We start from the raw sequence: 20,674 nt of genomic DNA on the forward strand, positions 1-20,674 counted from the left end.
TCGTGACGTCAAGCGTCCTGAGACCTCCACAGAAGCATTCATGACCAGACTAGGAGCCAGCAGGGCATCTAAATGTTAGGGAAGTACCCCATATATCCCCATTCTCTTGGTCCTAAGTGAAACACATACTCCCTTCCAAAGCTGTGAAGCCTAGTGATAGGTGGTTAAGCCAAATCAGTCCTACACACAAACCCCCACACACACAGCGATCATGAGTTAAACAGCCCCTGTTCCCACCACTACCATCGCACTCCATAACCAAAGCAACGAGGCAAATCCATCCCCTCCACCGGTCCTAGGGCAGAAACTCCTACTTGAGACCCCCACATTACCCCTTTGTGAGTTATTTGCCTTCTTTCAAGCTTGCCCTTAATGTTCTATTAACTCTTCAAACCGTTTTTGGAAAGAGAAAGTGAATGAATACGTTCATTTTATTTTTATGAGAATAAAACCACTCCGACTGCACTAGGAAAGGAGGAAGAGGGCATAACTCTGCCTTTTCCACGTGGGCCAGGGCCCTGCTGGAGAGAACCCTGTAACTTGCCTTCTCTGTTCTTTAGCCTGCTTGAGGCAAAGTTGACTCTCACTCACAATTTGATTTGCTTTCATCTGTCCAAGGCCTGCTGTTGTTTCAGATTTAATCGTTCGGCCTGAGACTCCACTCTGTATAGTGATGTCAAAGACCTCTGCCTCCTTCTTCTAATTAGTCTTACTCCTACTGCAGAAGCCAACTTATATTTTCCTTCTGCATTCTTTTCTGGGCAGCATGCCCAAGGTTAAAGAACACACACAGATGTACTCTGGCTTGATCTTTAAAAGTGCTTTTTCTTTCTTCCCTTCTGCCTTGTAAAATGTCTCCTTTCTCTCACAGCTCAGGCGATAGTCAGCACCTGGGAGGTCTCTTATTAAAAATCAAAAAGAAAAGCATTCTTCTCCCAAATAATTTTCTTCCTCCTTGAGACCTGGTGTCCATTGGATGATAAGTCCAAGACACATTGATTATATTTCCCAGAGTTCTTTCCTCTATTTCTACTTCTAGAAATTAAAAAAAAAAAAAGCTGTGCTCTATCAATATTTAATGATAGCAATTATCTTGAACTCGCAAAAGTGCCTTCTATTATATAGGGTAGAAGGACAGCATTTGTATAGTCCTTGTATAAAGATTCTTGTTCCATTACATCTACTAGGGGGAACAATGTAATAAATAATTAACTAACTAAAATTGTTGCAATGAATAATAACATGGTCAGGAAGAACTTTCATCAACATACAAAATCAATCCTGTGAGGACGCCACCACCAGTAATGATAGACACCCTCCACTCCTCTTCACTCCTGATGCAGGCCCAAAGGACCTGGTTCCATCCTGATTGCATCTTGAACTTGCAGCAATGTTAAAAAATGAGGCCTGAGCAAGGAAAAATGTTTTCTAAAGGGAAATTTTGGCTACAAGCAGAGCCCTGCCCTTGGCCTAGTATTGCACCGTTGGTTTCAGGTGCTGTGAGCTCAGGCCTCTCACCTGACTTCTATAGGGCTCTTCCCAAGGACTGACCATGGGGCTTCCACCAACACAGAATAAGCTAAGTGTTCGTATGAAAAACAGATCAAACACTTATGTCTTGCTAAATACTTCTAGAACTCTAATCTATCAAAGAAATTCATAAAAATTATTGATTAAAAAGTGAGAAGCTGCCATCTTAGCACCACAGCTGAATGGTTGTGCCATCTGGGCCACAAGGGTACTGCAACCACTGCCTGGACTCTCACTATTTTGTCCCACATGTCTGATGTCTGCTACCACCATTACAGCTTCCTCCCCAAAGACCACAGCTCTCCCTGAAAGGGGAGTAAAGAAGATGATATTAGTCTGTTCTCACACTGCTAATAAAGACATATGAGAGACTGGGTAATTTATGAAGGAAAGATGTTTAATGGACTCACAGTTCCACATGGCTGGGGAGGCCTCACAATCATGGTGGAAGGCAAATAAGAAGCAATGTCATATCTTACATGGCGGCAGGCAAGAGAGCGTGTGCAGGGGAACTCCCCTTTATAAAACCATCGGATCTCACTATCACAAGAACGGCACAGGGAAAACCCACCCCCATGATTCAATTACCTTCCACCAGGTCCCTCCCATGACATGGGAAATATGGGAGCTACAATTCAAGATGAGATTTGGGTGGGAATACAGCCAAACTATATCAAAGAGTAAGGTTCTGTTACACCAGGCTGTCATATCTCACCTGTTATCACCTCTTCCTGAACATGGAGGAAGAGTAGATGAAAAATAACAAGAAAGGAGATCCCTGAGGATTTCTTCCAGCTTCATCCTAAAACTGAAGTCCAGCACCTTACATGCTTTGTACTGGGTTTATCATGTATTTTCTAATGGAAGAAATTTCTGTTGTTATTTTGATGACTTTCTCTACCACAGTAACATTTTGTTGCTCAACTATGTAGCTGAAAAAATAGGGATGCTATCTAGAATTCACTGGTAAAATTGGTCAGCAACAATTCAACTAGCTAGCAGAGTGACACAAGCTTCAATCAAACACATCCAGGATTTAGTCAATTTGGAAAAGACAGCAGGCCTTGCTTCAGATGCTCACTGTTTGATGTCCATAAGAAAAATTTTCTGTTCTTGAAGGACTCGTGCCAAAATTGGCTGCATAATAAAAAATACAAGAAAGAACAGAATTGCCTGAGTTACCAGAACTCGGTGCAGAATATGATGTACCAAAAGGAACAGAATCACATGGCCAATGGGTAGAGCAAAAACGCAGTGTCTCAGCTTGGCAGGAAAGGAGACAAATGATAAGAGCAATTCAGATTTAAAGCTGCAAACAAAGAAGGTTCTGTAAATGCATCTCAGTCTGCCCAAGAGAGCAGGAAGCAGTTTGTGGACTAATTAGAAACTAGAGTATATGACAATGAAATCTTTCTCTGTATAATGTTGTATAATGTTGGGCCTGAAACTGTAACTTTCCTAAAAATGAAAATGTAGACTTTGACAACACTTACTCATGTGTCTCTCCTACTGCTTCTCGGTCTATATTTTTTGTTTTTTCCATGATTACTTTGAATAAATTGATATTAATTAAATGTCTTGTTACTAAGATTTTCAAGTTACAATTTAAATTTGTAACCCAATCTGCCATCTCGAAAATAAGGAAAAACTGAATTGAGGTTTACAAAATTCAAAGAAAGAAGGAAGAGAAAGAGATTGGAAGCAATTCACTTGCACAAAAGTAGAGGAGTTAAGTCATCTAAATAACGGAATGTTGTAAGGCCAGTACAAATCATTTTCACAAAGAAAAAACCCAAACATGTCAGGGGAAATGTTCACGATATATTAAGTGAAACAAAAGCATTATAATACAGATTTTCTAAAAAGAAAACAACTTAATCTGGGTTAAAATATCCCCAATGTTAACTTTTTTTCTTGAACACATGTTACAGAAATGTTTAACATCCATCTTCATATTTTTCTGTATTTTCTACAATACATACATGTAACTTTTATATTCAAAAAAAAAGATGGTATTTTTAAAAGAGTACCTCAATCATAGAGAGGTGGTCAAGGATTGAAGCATATAAACAGATCAAAGAGACAAACATTGAAAGTGACCTTCCAGGTGCCATCTGGGGTGAAATGGCCTCAGCTTAGGAGCTTGCCTGGCTTGTGCTAGGGAAAACCACAGCAGACTATCACTACCTGAGGTTATTAAGGATTTAGATTATAACAAACTCTCCATTTTTTGGTTCACTCTTTACGTTGTTGCTAGAAGGTTCATTGCAGGTTCAGTTGTATCTGACTTGATTAAAGTGGGTAAAATTTATAACCTATAATTGATTATCTTCTACCCCAGCCATGTTTTATGATTTCTGCAATAATTAAAATAGGCTTTACAAGCATCGAAGTTTAGTCTTGTAACAAGAAAATTTGACAGCAGGACAGTCCTTATCTCTTTATATTACATAGAAGAAAAACCCAGTGAAGAAAATTGACCCGACTGTAGAGGACAGAAAGTATAATCAAATTTCTATCTTCCTCAAAAATCTTCATCTCAATTATTGAGCTACCCAAAACACTTTTTTTGGTTTACTAAGTTGTAAATCAAATTTAAGAGCACACAGAAACTAAGTAACATAGGTCCAATAGATGGTTTGCTAGTTTCCCTTTAAGATGATGTCCTTCTTAGAAGAGATTCATGTTTTTAATTGTATATTTTATTTCTCCAAGAGGGAGCTTATATTGTCTCTACAAACAGCTTACCTGTTGGCAATAACAGTGTTCAAGTGTGCTATACAGTAGCCTTCCAGTTGTAGTTTTCAATGTGCTAGAGACATCTGTAAGTATGTTTTACACAAGGAAGGAGAGTGTAATACAGTAGGTCAATTAGGTAGGGAGGGTTCAGAATGCTTCCACTGTACTTATCCTGTAGCACTTATATATTGTAATTATCCATCAGGGTACGTGGCTAAGAGAGTACACTGTGACATCTGAGTTCAAAACCTGGCTTTGCTACTTCCAAGTTACATAACTTTAAGCAAGTTATATAACAACTCTGTGTCTCAGTTTCTTCACCTGGAAAATAATCATAATAACAGAATCTACCTCAAAGTTATTAGGAGGATTAAATGAGATAGTTCATATGTATCAGTTGGAGGGGCTCCCTAGTGCATAGGAATTCTTCAATAAATATTTTTTATTATTATTATAATTATTGTTGTTGTTGTTGTTTCCTCCATAATGGCAGGGACTTGATCTCATTCAACATTGTGTAGTTACTTAGGTGGAAAACCAGAAATGGACTAAGCTCTTTCCTACCATTTTGAATGTAATGCTCTTCAAAATTCTTCATTTCTTTTACCGCAATTAGTAGGGGGCAATTAGTAATTCAGGCCCCTAAGTCTGGCTTATTTAATGCAGTTCCAGCACAGCTGTGTGGCAAGGGCTTCATTACAGTTAGCCACCTGCATAGAGGTCAGCTTTCATATTTAAAATCCACCTGCTCCCAAAAACGAGTTTTAATATGCAATAGCAGCAGCTTCACACACTGAGGAATGAGCTGTATGCACTTCCTTCAAATCTCTAATAAATAACCCCTGTGTTGTTTGGGGTTCATGAACAACAGGTTACACATTTACAACACATGACAGTGAGCTCTACTAGAGTGGGGCTTGAATGTGGGCTATAGAACTATATAGTGATCATTCAGACAGTAAAACCACTGATTTCCAAGGAAGTGGGATTGTTTACACAGATTTCCAGATCTCTTCAAAGGGCAGAAAACTCCTGGTAATGTAGTCAGAATCCTTATTTAAATTGTCATGGGGTGGGGGGAGGGGGGAGGGATAGCATTAGGAGATATACCTAATGTAAATGACGAGTTAATGGGTGCAACGCACCAACATGGCATATGTATACACGTGTAACAAACCTGCCATTGTGCACATGTATCCTAGAACTTAAACTATAATAAAAAATTAATTAAAAATAAATAAACAAATGAAGTCATCTTCTGAAACCTTCTAAGATTGTCCATTTTGAATTCAAAATCCTCCACTTATGGATTTTCTCCTTAAAGTTTACTTTAAATATTTAAAAAATCAATCCCATTTTCCTCTTGACTGTCATAAAATTGAGAGTTTTCTCTAAACTTCCTAATACAGTTGAAAGCTTTTGCCAACTAGTGGCCAGGACTATGACATGCTGAGTACTGAAGAGTGGGATTATCCGAACTGTTTGTCCTCAGTATCTTTGTCACAGATAGGCATAAGTGGGGCAGGAGAGGGCTCTCCCACCCACTAGGAATGTTGAGTGATGGTTCTGCAATTATCACATTGCCTCTCTAAAAGTGATAAATTGGCAGCCCGCCTCAGGAAGAGGCCATTTCCTGATGGTCTATACCTGTTGCACTAAAGTGTTAACTGAATGCAGATGCCAGTGAGAAGCAACTTCCCGGGCACGTGCATTAAGAGACAAAATGGCGGATTATGACCTTCCAGGGGAAGTCCACCGGAAAAGGGAAGAAAGCCTCAGATGGGCAAGTGTACAACTTCCTAAACACATTGTGCATGTTCACTTCCCAAGGGTAAGGGGGACACTGTACATGCAGGCAGTCCATGCTAAGGGAAGAATCACGGGAAAAGGGGCAGCCCATGAAGTGCTAGAATTATGGTTAAACATCATGCTTTTCTTCAAGGTGACCACTTGGCCTTTTTAAATAAACTTTCACTCCTGCTCTGAAACTTGTTTCAGCCTCTTTTTCTGCTTTACGTCTCTCAGTTGAATTCTTTCTTCTGAGGAGAAAAGAATTGAGGTTGCTATAGACCCGTATGGATTTGCCACTGGTAACTAAGTATGCGTTCCACCAGTAACATCTCTGCTCAGAAATTGTCCCCCACACCCTACTCCTCTCCAAAGCACCAACATTTCTCCATTGTCTGACATTTGCAGCCTGCAAGGCTTAGCATTCCTTCTCAATATCCGTGTTTTATTTATCCGTGTTTATCCGTGTTTCCCCAATGCCTAATAGAAATCTCATTTGTTAAACAAAAGCTTTCTGAGCACCTCCAACCAAACAGGCACTGGAACAGGTGCTGGTGATAAGGCACTGAACAAAACAGACTCGGTTCCCATTCTCAAGAAACTTTGATTCGATAGGGAGAAACAGATGAATAAACATACAAACTCAATTTCACCTGATGAATAAAAAAATTGTATTAGTTCATTCTCACACTGATATAAATCAATAAAACCTAATAGAAACCTCATTCATTAAACAAAAGCTTTCTGAGCACCTCCAACTGCTGGTGATAAGGCACTGAACAAGACAGACTCGGTTCCCATTCTCAAGAAACTTTCATTCAGCAGGGAGAAATAGATGAATAAACATACAAACTCAATTTCACCTGGTAAAAGATCAATAAAAAAATTGTATTACTTCATTCTCACACTGCTATAAAGAAACACCCAAGACTGGGTAATTTATAAACGAAAGAGGTATAATTGACTCACAGTTCCACATGGTTTCTGAGGCCTCAGGAAACTTGCAATCGCAGTGGAAAGGGAAGCAAGGGCCTTCTTCACATGGTGGCAGGAGACAGAAGTGAAAGCAGGGGAAATGCCAGATGCCTATAAAACCATCGGATCTCCTGAGAACTCACTCACTGTCACGAGAACAGCATGGCAGAAGCCACCCCCATGATTCAGTTACCTCCCTCCCTCCCTCAATACGTGGGGATTACAATTTGAGATAAGATTTGGGTGGGGACTCAGAGCCAAACCATATTATTTCATCCCTGCCCCTTCCCAAATCTCATGCCTTTTCAACAGTCCCCTAAAGTCTTAACTCATTCCAGCATTAACAAAGTATCATCTGAGACAGAGCAAGCCCCTTCCACCTAAAAGCCCGTAAAATCAAAAGCAAGTTAGTTACTTCCAAGATACAAATGGGGGTACAGGCATTGGATAAATGCTCCCATTCCAAATGGGAGAAACTGGCCAAAACAAAGGCGCTAAAGGCCTCATGCAAGTCTGAAATCCAACAGGGCAGTCATTAAATCTTAAAGCTCCAAAATAATCTCCTTTGATTCCATGTCTCACATGCAGGGCACACTGATGCAAAAGGTGGACTCCCACGGCCTTGGGCAAAAACAAAGCAAAGTAATGGAATAGAATGTAATGGGGCTGAATACTTAAATTGGTTGAACAGGGAATGTCCCACTGACGAAGTGAGATTTAAGCACAAACCTCACACAAAGCTGCCAAAAGAGTGCAAGGGAGGAGCACATCAGGAAGAGGGCTTCAAGTTCAAAAGGCCTGAGGCAGAAGCAAGTCTGGATCGTGAGAGGAACCAGGAGGAAGCCAGCCTAGCTAGAATCTAGGAAGAGGCATGCCAGATGACATTAGGGAGGTTGGCCGAGGCCAAATCATGCAAGATCTTGTGAGAAGGAAGTTTAGATTTTCTTTCAAATGTGAATGGGAAAATACTAAAGGATGCAGTATTGCAGTCTGAAGAAGCTACCATTAGATCTATAAGATGTTACAAGATTTTAGAAGAATGATCTCTCCTTCAATAGGAGGGCATTGAAGAGTCATGGTCTGTATTATTTTACTTCAAGCCAGCCCCAGCACTGGGATTTTCTGTCAGACACAGCTCCCCAGGATCATGAATCAGAGGCATGTGGATTAGTTTTCTGGACTCATTTTAACCAAAAATGCTTCTGCTTTCTCTTTACTCTTTGAAGATACTACAAATTTTAATTATGATTAAGGCAGAGCCTAACAAAGGCCCATTTGCCCAACTGCCTACTCAGCATCTCTACGGGTAACTCAGACTCAACCACAACCCACTCCCACCTGCTCCTCTCTGAAACCCAGTTCTCCTCTAGTGTTCCCCACCTAAGGAAAAAACACCCTATATCTCTAGTTTAACAATCCAAGTATTTGGGAATTATCCTACACCTTGCACTCTTTCACCTCTGTATCCAATCCTCACCAAGTTCTCCTCAAAGTATCTCAACTCCATTTTCTTCTCTCCATCTCAACTAACACTGAGATCCCTGATTCAAACCACCATCATACAGCAGGAATCTCTGAACTGGCCTTCTCCCAATCACTTTTGTTCTCCACAATACATTGCATGCCACCTGAGTTATATTAAAGATGCTTAAAGTTCTGCAATGGTTTCTCATTATGCTTAGAACAACTCCAAATCTGGTTTATAAGGTTTCAAGTAGCCAAGCCCTTGTCATTCTCTCCAGACTCATTTGTGTATCTGTGTTCCAGCCCTCCTGGCCCCTACCAATTCCTAAGGTGCAACCGCTTTCTTTCATCTCACGACTCTGGCCATGTTCTTCCCTCCACCCACATCTTTCTTTCACCTGATTAAGACTTATTTTTTATATCTTGTCACAAACATCACTTGCTTAGGAAAACCTTCTTGGGTTTCCCCATTTTACACCCTCATTATATCAGTACCTTTTCTTTATATCATTTATCATAATTTGTAAATGAATTTTCAATTGAATGATTGTGTTATTGCATCGGTCTTCCCCACCAGTCTATGAGCTCCATGAGGGCAAGGGTGGACTCTTTTCAGTTTGCCATTATCCTCAGCATCTAATACAGAGTCAGGCACCTAATAGATGCTTAACAAATATTTGGTGACAGAATGAATGATTTGTAACATCCATGACTGTTAAATTCCATTCACATGCAATGCATGGCACAAGCTAAGCACTGTAGTTTATGTAAACAAAATGTGACCCTACTCTCATGAAGCTTTAAAGATGAAGACGGACATGTAGCAAAGGGCAGGAAATGAGAGGCACATGGATAATAGAAGTAGCCAAAGAGAGATTAAGTCCCCAAAAGAGACGGAGGCAAAATTAGAAATGTGGTCTAAATCCCCAACTTTTATCTATCCCTTGCTCAATCTCCTAAAGGGTTTTATTTTATATCCAACTCAACACTTCAGCTTTCCAAAATGAAGATCTAATTATTTGATCTATTAATCTATATATTGGGTCAAAGTATTAAGAGGTGAAATGGGAAAAATTAAATGCTTTCCTTTTTAAACATAAACCAATATGCTCATTCTTTTCCCACCCAATGCTGTTTGAAATGCCTTCAGAAGATCTGGATACCAGACCTCACTTTGCCCCTAATCTGCTGTGGGTATTAGTCAGCTCAGGCAGCCATAACAAAATGCCATAGACTGGGTGACTTAAACAACTGAAATTTATTTTCTCGCAGTACTGGAGGCTGGAAGTCTGAGGTCAGCGTGCCAGCATAGTCTGGGCAGGGCTCTGTTCCTGGCTTGTAGATGGCCACCTTCTCACTGTGTGTTCACATGGCAGAAAGAGCACTCTGGTGTCTCTTCTTCTAACTACACTAATTCTATCATATCAGGGCTCTGCCCTTATGCCTTCATTTAACTTAAATTACCTCTTCGTAGGCCCTGTCTCTAAATACTGCCACATTGTGGGGTAGGGCTTCAACATGTGGTTTTTTGGGAGACACAGTTCAGTCCATAGCTCTGTGTGACCCTGATCAACCCCCTTCACTAACCTGGATTGCATTCAGATCAAGGTTCAACAACTGCAGTCCACCAGCCAAAGTCAGCCTGCCTCCTGTTTTTGTATATAAAGTTGTATTGGAACACAGCCGCATCCAGTTATTTACATATTGTCTATGCTGCTTTTGTGCTACAATGGCAGAGTTGAAGAGTTGCAGCATGATCTAATGGCCCCTAAAGCCTAAAATATTTACTATCCGGCCCTTTACAGAAAAGTTTGCTGATCCTAGACTTAAATGATCCCTTAGGACTCTTCTAGCTCTAACATGCTAGGATCCTATTCATGCCTTCAACCTAAAACATTTTTTAGCTCAAGTCTTTGAGTTCTGCAAAAGGCATTAGTAATCTAATGATTATTTCAATGAGTATTAAATGCTTACATTGACAGAGATGTTTTCATTAATCTCACATGGTAGCTAACCTCTGCAAGGTTATTAAGGGAGCTTAAGTAGACATAGAACAAAGTCCTTCCATGTAGTAAATGCATTTTAAATCTCTATAGCCAAATGCATTCTCATTAAATCATTATTTTAGGGGCTCTGTTGAGTGCCTAATGTAGCAAGAAAAAACATAGAGAGCTAGAAGTGCACCAGCCTCATTGGTTTCCCCTCTCTGCACTTATATAGCCCCTCTAATCTGCACCACACAATTTGACACACAGATATGTACCATTTCAATTGATGGCTAGTTATGTCGTTTGTGACAGCCTTGTACCCCAATCTGGGCAGTTATCACCTTGGGATCAGGGATCATGCTTTTTAAATTAAAAAAGCATAGAATTAAAGATTTGGGAGAGATGTTAGTAATCATAATTCAATCTTCCTGTTTCACAAATGAATAAACTGAGATCCAGACCAAACAAATAACTTGCCTTATTTCTCTTTAAGTGCCACGGTACATTACAAGGACTTGACTCAGAACTGTTCACGGCCAGGTGTGGTGGTTCAGTCTGTAATCCCAGCATTATGGAAGGCTGAAACTTGAGGATCACTTCAAACCAGGAGTTCAAGACTAGCCTAAGCAACATAGCAAGACGCTGTCTCTATCAAAAAGAAAAAAATAAAATTTATCCAGGCATGGTGGCTTGTGCCTGTAGTCCCAGATAGTTGGAAGGTTAAGGCAGGAGGATCACTTTAGCCCAGGAGTTCTAGGTTGCAGTTGAGCTAGGATCCTGCCACTGCACTCCAGCCTGGGGGTAACAGAGAAAAACCTTTTCTCTATAAGAAAAAAAAAAAAAAAGAACTTCTATTTGGCAGGGACTTGAAGAAAGAAATTAGAAAAGAAAACTAGGAGGAAAAGGAAGTTTCCTGGGTCCTGATTTTGTTACAGTAGGTAGCTAGTCAGGTATCAGCAGGGAAGGAGAGGGCTCCCCACACATACACCAGGAGTGTTGAGCAACCATCAGGTGATGGTCAGGCGTGGTTAACTGTTTCTCTAAAATAATAACTGCTCACAGCTGGCACCAGGGAACAGCAGGCTCCTGATAGATAGAAAACACCTGAAACTGACCAGCAGCTTCCCAATAAGATCTCAAGAGTGGGAGAGAAGTAAGGCAAGATCACGGAAGTATGCCAATATATATAAAACCCCAAGTCAAGAGGTCAAACTGTGCACTTGTCATCTGCTTGACCCTCTTCCAAGTTGTACTTTCCTTCCTTCCTTTTGTTACTGTTCTAAAGTTTTTCAATAAACTTTCACTCCTGCTCTGAAGCCTGCCTCTGTCTCCCCTGCCTCTTAGCCTCAGTTGAATTCTTCTTCTGAGGAGGCAAGGAGCTGAAGTTGCTGCAGACCCATAAGGATTCGCAGCTGGTAACTCGGAGTAACTTGGAATAACTCGGATCTCTTCCACCGCTAGCGTTTGAGAGGCTTTAGGTGGAGTGTTCTAGAAAACAATCTAAAGTCTACACCATTTTCATGTGTCTCTAACACATGGTTTCTTAACATGCACTCTGTGAAGCACTAAACATGGCTCTGTAGTTAAACAAGTTTGGAAAGGGCTAATACTGTGCACCCGGCTTAAACACATATTTTTCATAGAACACCAATTAAAATTCTGAGAAGAATGAAACAAGTGCTTCTCAGGACTCACCTTAGAAAAAAATTCTTTCTAGTGCCAGGCGTATTCTACCTAAGAATACTTCCCAAAACAATCTTTCATGTTTGCCCATGCATTTCTCCCACTGTGTGCCACGACTCTGAGAGGGAAAGAACCTACAGTATTTTTCTCTTCGTAAAACTTCTCTACACCGAGCTCCTATTGATCCCTTCATGATGAGTAACCTGCCTCCTGGATGCACCAGGTGCAAACTCCAGACCACCCAGGAATCCATCCTTGCTTGGAGCTTTCCCTTTGAGAGTGGCAGGTGGAAGAGAATGAATAGGAAGGGGTCACGAAATCTGCACTGTCATGATTGGTAACAGTTGAAAACTGATGGATTTTTCCCTAGGGAATTCCTCCTCTCCATTTTAATGATATTCGTAGAACAGAGAGAATTATGCAAGTAATTTTTTTTAGTCATTTTACTCCTTGGGATCTCTTTTAGAGATAGCAAGTTGTAGACCTAATGTCTTAATGAATTGCATTTAGAATCAGCTTTAAGCCTACTTGTCTGGTACAAGTATCAAGGAGAAATGGTTTGGAAAGACTAACTCATTTCTTAACCTCAGCTGACCATTTTTAGCTGTTACTTCTAATTTCATCTACTTCCCATCTCTCATCATTTAGCAACTCAATGTACAAATAGTCTAAATACAATTATTCTTCTGGCTTATTATTATAGAAATGGGATCTTCACTCCCCCACCTCAGCCAACACACACATAACCAGGCCTGGTGCTCAGCTAGAAATCCTGTGTGACAGGGCTAAGCTCCGCATTAAGCAGCAGGGGTGAGTGCTCTCACTTCTTCCACCCTTTTTCACTTTCACAGGACCTAAAGAAAATGATAACATTTGTTTGACACACTGAAAATAAACAGAGAACATTATTTACAATGTTATTAATAACTACTCTGGCAATCCAGCCACCTCCAGGATTAAGAGGAAACTCAATACCTTGGCACACCTAGAACCAATTCAGGCATATTTTTAAGCCCCTGGGATAAATTGCAGAGCTTTGGCAAACCAGTTTGGAGGTTCTGTGCCAAACCCATCTCTCTCGGAGTATGCAACTCACACTCATCTCAGCAGTTCTCAGCCCTGACTATGTTCATTAGGGCTGCCGTAACAAAGTACCACAGACTACGTGGCTTAAACCACAGAAGTTACCTCACAGTTCTAGAGGCTACAAGTCTGAAATGAGGTTGCCAATATGGTCAGGTTTTGGTGAGAGCTCTCTTCCTTGGCTTGCAAATGGCCGCCTTCACACTGTTCTCAGCTAGTGGAGGGTGCTCTGATCTCTCTTCCTCTTCTTTTATGTATCCTTGGCTTTCAAAAAAATACTAATGGACAGATCCTGTGCCTTTGCATATTAAAGATGCAGAACTTCCATACCCCACAGGAAAGCAAGGCAGAGCATAGAGCAGCCAGCTGTTCTGTGTGAGGCAGCCTCCCTGCTTTGGACTCTGAAATGTGGCTCCAGTTTCTGACTTGAACTCCATTCCCCATATCTTTCTATGTTAGTCCATTTTCACACTGCTTATAAAGGCATACTTGAGACTGAGTAATTTATAAAGAAAAAGAGGTTTAATGGACTCATGTGGCCAGTTGCACATGGCATGGGAGGCCTCACAATCATGGCGGAAGGCAAAAGCACATCTTACATGGCAAGAGAAAATCAGAGCCAAGGGAAAGGGGAAACCCCTTATAAAACCATCAGATCTCATGAGACTTATTCACTACCATGAGAACAGCATGGGGAAAACTGCCCCCATGATTCAATTATCTCCCACTGGGTTCCTCCCACAACATGTGGGAATGATGGGAGCTACAATTCAAGATGAGATTTGGGTGGGGACACAGCCAAACCATATGGCTCTCCTCTTGGGAGACTAAACAGGGCCCATGTGGGTATCCCTCGGGTCCACCCCAATCTTAGTCCTTACAGAGTCACACCCCTCAACCTATGCAAGAATTTCTCAGATGCACTCAGCACTGCCATAGGCTCTGCTTATGTCCCGGGCTCTCTCTGAGGATCCAAGCCTACGTTTTCTGCAAGTTTGATCCCTCCTACCTGTCTGACCTAGACCTCTCACCTGCCATCATTTAACAAGCAAGCATACACTAAGCCTAAACAAAATCACTCTGTACATCTCTTCTTTATGTCTTACTTCCTAACCCTCTGCTTCTGTGAGTCTTTCAAAGTGATTCTTTTCTTGGAAAATGAGAATGCCAAAGCTACTTAAAACCTCAAATCAGGCCCAGGCCAGCATTTACTAAAGTCAAACATGAACCTTCCCTATGGGCTGGCAATTGCATCCCTGAGTATTTACCCAAGAGAAATGAGTACAAGTGTCCACCAAAAGACACACAAAAGAATGTTCATAACCATGATAGCCGAAAGCTAGAAACAACCCAAAAGCTGATCAACTGGTAGATAGGTAAATAGATCATTGCATGTTCATACAAAGGAACACTAACAGCAATTTTTAAAAGAAAGCACTACTGATACATACAACAGCAGGATTACATTCAGTGAACAAAGCCAGGCCCAAAAGCAAATGCACTGTATGATTACATTTGTAAAAAGTTCAAGAGGAGTGGAGTAGAAACTGACTGGAAAGAGGCAAAAAGGAACTTTGTGAGGTCATAGAAATGCTTTGCAAATTTCCTGTTTGCCTTTTGAGTAGGATGCTGACCATGAGGGTATCTCCACATTGCCCAAGGAATTAATTCATCTTCACCCAAGGAATTAGTTCATCTTCATGGTGTGTCAAAAGACTTATTTTTTTGTATGTGTTCTTAAAAATCTGTACTCTGAACCATAGATCCAAAAAGTCATTGATATGTCCTAGAATATTAGAAATTAGTGTTCAACCTTATTTTACAGATTGTGAGACTTAGAGAAGTTTGTTAGCTTGCTCAAGGTTAAATGACTAATAATGGGCAAAAGTAGGTACAGGAATCAGCTCTCCTGAGTCCCACTCTGATGCTTTTTCTTTTATGTCATTCTGCCACAACAGATGTATGATAAAATAACATTTTATCTTCTCAGAAATGGAGGGAAATATTCAAGAAAGACAAAGTCAGAAAAACTGGGGGCTCAGTTAAACCAGTGGATAATTTCCCACTCTCTAGTGACAGGTGAACTCTTTCAACTCAGGCCAGTAAACTGAATAGATTTTCACTCCCACATATTAAATGGCAGTGAAACATTGATGTTCTTCCAAAAAAGAGAATAATTTTATTCTTCTCAGAATGGCCACAATAATATCTTTTCAATTAAAAGTAGAATCCACTCAACTGGCCCCCTGCTAAAGAGCAAATTGATTTCATTAAGACAGGAAAATATCAGGATAACTGTGGATGTCAAATGATAAAAGTAAAAATTAATGAATTATTATGTTGAGAGAATAAAAGGTCTACTTAGGAGCTGCATGTAACTTAGTCTTCAGGTTTGGTCACAAGGCTAATGAAGCAAGTTCATGTTTGAAAACACTCCTCAGAGACTCCAACTGCTGGCCAAGATTAGACAGCAGAGACCAGATTTACCTTCCCACTTAACTCCAAAAATTGACAAGAATGTGAAATTAAATTTTTTAAGACATGGGACATAAGGCAACAAAGGACACTGGTCACTGAAAGAAGACATTGAGATGAAACATATGATTGCTCCAGCTCACTGTCTGAGTTTCCAGGCCCCAGCACAAGGATGGGAAATCTGGACAGAGCCTAGCAGACTCCCTGAGATAAGGAGGCAGAGCTAGACATGTGGGGAGACTGAGGCAGCTGGAGTTTGAAGGACAGAGCATTGGAAAGGAGAGTGATGCACAAAGACATAATTCCAGGTATCTGCAAAGGGTCCCCCCCTAGTACTCAGCTGAGTACTGATCAGTACATGTGTCTGAAGAAACTACCTGGGTTGCCAGGGAAAGATCACCTGAAAAGATTAAAGGTAACCGTGTCTGGAACTTACACATGGTGGGATTGGTGCCTATTCTTACCAGCCAGACCTTATGATTCTCAGGGCACTGGGTAACGTATACACAGAAGGCACTTTCATCAACAGTGTGGAATAGTTAGCCCTAGACTAAATACTTCTCCATCCCTGAAAACAAGCCTTAAAAGCAAGACCAAAAAATACCAAATGTTTTCAAGTAACTTAACTATGCCAATAAACAAAACTCAAGAATATTAATAGGAAGAAAAAGATATCCAGCACCCAACAAGGTATAAGTCACAATATTTTCTTTCCCGTGAAAAAAATTTCCAGACAGGAAAAGAACTAGGAAAATACAACCAAAAATGAAGAAAAAGAACAATCCATCAAAACCAAACCCAAATCAACATATATGTTAGAATTAGCTGACAAGGCATTTCAAAGTTATCATAACTGTATTCCACATGTTCAAAATGTTAAGTAGAGAAGTGAAGATCTAAAAATATTCAAACTGAATGTCTGTAGATGTATATTGCAATGTCTGAGATGAAAAATGCACTGGATGAAATTAATGGCAAATTAGACATCACAGAAGAAAAGGTTTAGTAAGCTTGAAAACAGCTAAATAGAAACTATCCAGAATCAAACACAGAGAGAAAAGTGAATTTTTAAAAATGAACACAGCATCAGTGAGCTATGGGAAAGTTTCAAGTGGAATCCCGCAGTGGAGAAGCTAGAGGAAAAAAAAATTGAACAAATAGTAGACAAAATTGTTTCAAACCTGATAAAAACTACAGACCACTGCAGTGGTTAATTTTAGGTGTCAAATCGAGTGGGATAAGGATTGTCCAGATAGCTGGTAGAACACTATTTCTTGGTGTATCTGTGAGGGTGTTTCCAAAAGAGGTTAACATTTGAATCAGTAGAGTGAGTAAAGATCATCCTCACCAAATGAGGCTAGGCATCATCCTATCTGTTAAGGGCCTGAATAGAACAAAAGGTAAAGGAAGGATGAATTTGCTGTCTCCTTCACTGGGACATCCATCTTCTCCTGCCCTCAGAGAGCAGTGCTCCTGTTTCTCAGGTCTTCAGACCTGGACTGGGACTTACACCATTGTCTCCCCAGTTCTTGAGCCTTTGGACTTGGACTGGGACTTACGCCACTGGCTCCTTGGGTTCTCAGACTTTGGGATTTGAATTGGAAGTATATCACTGGATTTCCTAGGCCTCCAGCTTGCAAATGGTAAATTGTAGAACTTCTCAGCCCCCATAATCACTTGAGTCAGTCCTCATAATACATCTCTTCCTGTAAATCCATATAGACCCTTCTGGTTCTTTTCCTCTGAAGAACCCTGATTAATATAGATTGTGGTACTGAGAATAGTTCAAGAAAAACAGAATTTTAAGGATGAGTTTTCTAAGCTAGCTCTAGGATTTCTGTAATTGGCTCTCTAATCTGCTTAGATTTAAAGATGCTAATGACTCTATTTCCAGTAGTAAAGAGAGCACTGATAGTCTGTAGTGTGAACTGTTTATAAAACCATTCAAAATATCTGCAATTGGAAACTCTAAACAACCACTTACAAGAAGCAAGTAACTGGGTGACCCTGTATATATTTTTTAACATTTTTTAAAAATTAATGAATACAATGATGTTGGTTGGTTGCTCCTAATGTTGCTGGACAAAGTGGTGAGTGAAAAGGATGAGCTCAGGGATTTGAATTCCTAGGTTGATCTCTGTATAAATGACCTAAGACCTTCTATGTGTGCCCTGAGGGAGTCCCTTATCTCCTATAGACACAGGGCTGAAATTGCTGAAAATCAAATGCAGAACCTGATCCTGTGATAGGCTGAAGTGCAATGCAAGTTAAACTCCTATCCTTGCAGGGTGACTACTATTAAAGTGGGGGCATTGGTTTGGAAAGAATTGGATTTATAGTTGTGATGGGGATGTGTGGGAAGAACCTGATGAAGCTGAAGACATTGAGCTCCTAAATGCTGATGAGTCTTTACCAGTGAAATTGGCCTCACCACTCCCAGCAGAAGTGGCCTTCTCAAACTCAGTGGCAGCACACACCCCCACCCAGTGGCAGAGTCTCTCCACTCCAGTGGTATTGGCCTCTCTTCCCCCAGCATATCAGTCTTTCCTCCTCAGTGTTAGGGGACTAACCCTTTATTGCCTGAGGAAATGGTAATGACTTCCCCTGGGGCAGTTGTTATGGGAGAATGCAAGACAACACTGATTCTCCTCAGGACCCACCCCCACCACCCTACCTTTGCTTCTAGACCTATAACTAGACTCAAGCAGGTCCCTAAAGTTGAGGTACAAATATGACCCATAAAGAGGTTTGCAACACTGCGAAAGAACTACTTGAGTTTTCCAATTCATATGAGCAGAAATCTGGGGAACATGTGTGGGAATGGATATTAGTGGGGTAGATAATGGTGAAAGTAACATAAAGTTTGTCAACCTGAAATAACAAACAGAGAGAGGCTCTCTAAAAGAAAATGATATTTATTCAGGAATAGAGCATTGCGATGTGAATACATGAGCTATAATAAACTATGTGTGTGTATATTCAGGGAGGTAAAGGAAGACAAAGGTTTTTAAAGGAAAAATGAGAAGGATTACATAGTTGTTTTGATAAGATTATACTTGGTTACAAGGATCAATAACAAGGGGTAACATCAGTCCAAGGTTGGACAGGCAGTGGCTGGACAGATGTTCTCATAGAAGTATTTTTTGTGTAATGTTATGGTAGCCTTTGCGCAAGGTTGCGCTTTTCGCAGAGCCTTTTTGATATTTTTGTTATTGGGCATTTGCACATGAGAACCCTTCTCTTCATGGGCTTCTGCACTCTATTTGTCAGAGTCGTTTTTGTTTCATTTTGTTTTGTTTTGTTTTGTAACATAAGTGAATCCATTCTGAATATGACAACTTTCATAAGTTAGATCAGGCCAAATTTATTGATATGGTCCCACTAAGCAAAGATTCTACAATTAATGTTGCACCTCTGAGGGCTAGAAATGGTGCTAACATTTTGGTTGGTTGGCTGAAATATGGATCAGAAGATGGCCCACAGTGAGCAAATCAGAAATGCTAGACATGCCTTTGTTTAACATAGAGGAAGGGATTCAAGGCTTAGGCAGATTGGAATGTTACAGTAGAACTATCATTTAAGATATACTCAGTCATACTCAGAGGATTCAGAAGACATGACTTGCACCACTACTGTAAGAAATAAATTTATGAGAGGAGCCCAACATCTTCGAAGATCTCTGTGATTACTCTTCTCTGTAGGACAGAACTCACAGTGGGAACTGGAATGACTAAATCTGGAAACCTAAATGCATACAGTAATTACATCCAGGGGTGGCAGGAGCCAAGTGGCAGGACTTACTCACCAAGTCAAGGTTAGTGTGGTTACCATAATGGACAGCTGAGTTGAAGCAGCAATCAGAATGGTCTGATTCACACAGACTGCGACATTGTCTAGTTGATCATCATGTTCCCAGAAGTGAAGTAGATAGGAAGTCTACTAAATTCTTGCTTGATCTGTATGAGCAGAAAAGTTCTAGGCTAAGTGAATAGAAGTCTCATTCAAATCATAAAAACTGAGTGTCAGGGCCCCTCAATCAATTCCCAGACTTGAGTCAGTTTACAGACCCAGAACCCCTTGAATGTAGAGAAGGCCAGGCCCCCTTGAAGAAAGACCTTAAAACACTGCAAAAAAATTTATTCTATTAATCTTTCTCCAAGCCTTCCCCAAAGGAACATAGGATGCTTTACCTGGGTGCTGCGCATTTGGGGAAAAGAAATAATCAGACCTTTTGGGGACTATTGGACACTGGCTCTGAACTGACACTAATTCCAAGAGACTCAAGACATTACTGTGGCCCACCAGTCAGAGTAGAGGCTTGTGGGGGTCAGGTGATCAATAGAGTTCTAGCTCAGGTCCATCTCACAGTAGGTTCAGTGGATCCTTGAACCCAGCCGGTGGTTATTTCCCCAGTTCCAGAATGCATAATTGAAATAGGCAGAGCCACTGGAGGAAGCCCCACATTGATTTATTGACCTGTAGAGTGAGTGCTATTATGATGAGAAAAGCCAAGTGGAAGCCATTAGAACTGCATCTACCTAGAAAGTAAACTATACTATACTACACTCCTAGAGGGATTTCAGAGATTAGTGCCACTACAAGGACTTGAAAATTGCAGGGGTGTTGTTTCCCACCACATCCCCATTCAACTTTCCTATTTGGCTTGTACAGAAGACAGATGCTTGAGAATGACAGTGGATTATTGCAAGCTTAACCAGGTGGTGACACTAATTGTAGCTGCTGTACCAGATGTTTAATTGCTCGAGCAAATTAACACATCCCCTGGTACCTGTTATTTAGCTACTGGTCTTGCAAATGCCCTTTCTCCATCCTTGTCCATAAAGCCTACCAGAAGCAGTTTACTTTCAGCTGACAAGTCCAGCAATACACCTTCACTGTCCTGCCTCAAGGGCGTGTCAATTCTTCAGCCCCATGTCATAATTTACTTC

At 40.7% G+C, this 20,674-nt stretch overlaps 1 long non-coding RNA gene across 1 annotated transcript in view; it reads right to left on the reverse strand.

The window, feature by feature from the left end:
- LOC139356730 (uncharacterized) overlaps positions 1 to 19,671 on the reverse strand; it is a 125,225-nt gene extending 105,554 nt beyond the window's left edge. The window contains exon 1 of the long non-coding RNA XR_011609090.1: positions 19,531 to 19,671. This is a non-coding gene — a long non-coding RNA (uncharacterized lncRNA). The remainder of the gene's footprint in view (positions 1 to 19,530) is intronic.
- Between the last annotated feature and the right edge of the window lie 1,003 nt (positions 19,672 to 20,674).

This window comes from Macaca nemestrina, chromosome 10 (assembly GCF_043159975.1).
Source record: "Macaca nemestrina isolate mMacNem1 chromosome 10, mMacNem.hap1, whole genome shotgun sequence".
Taxonomy (NCBI): Eukaryota; Metazoa; Chordata; class Mammalia; order Primates; family Cercopithecidae; genus Macaca; species Macaca nemestrina.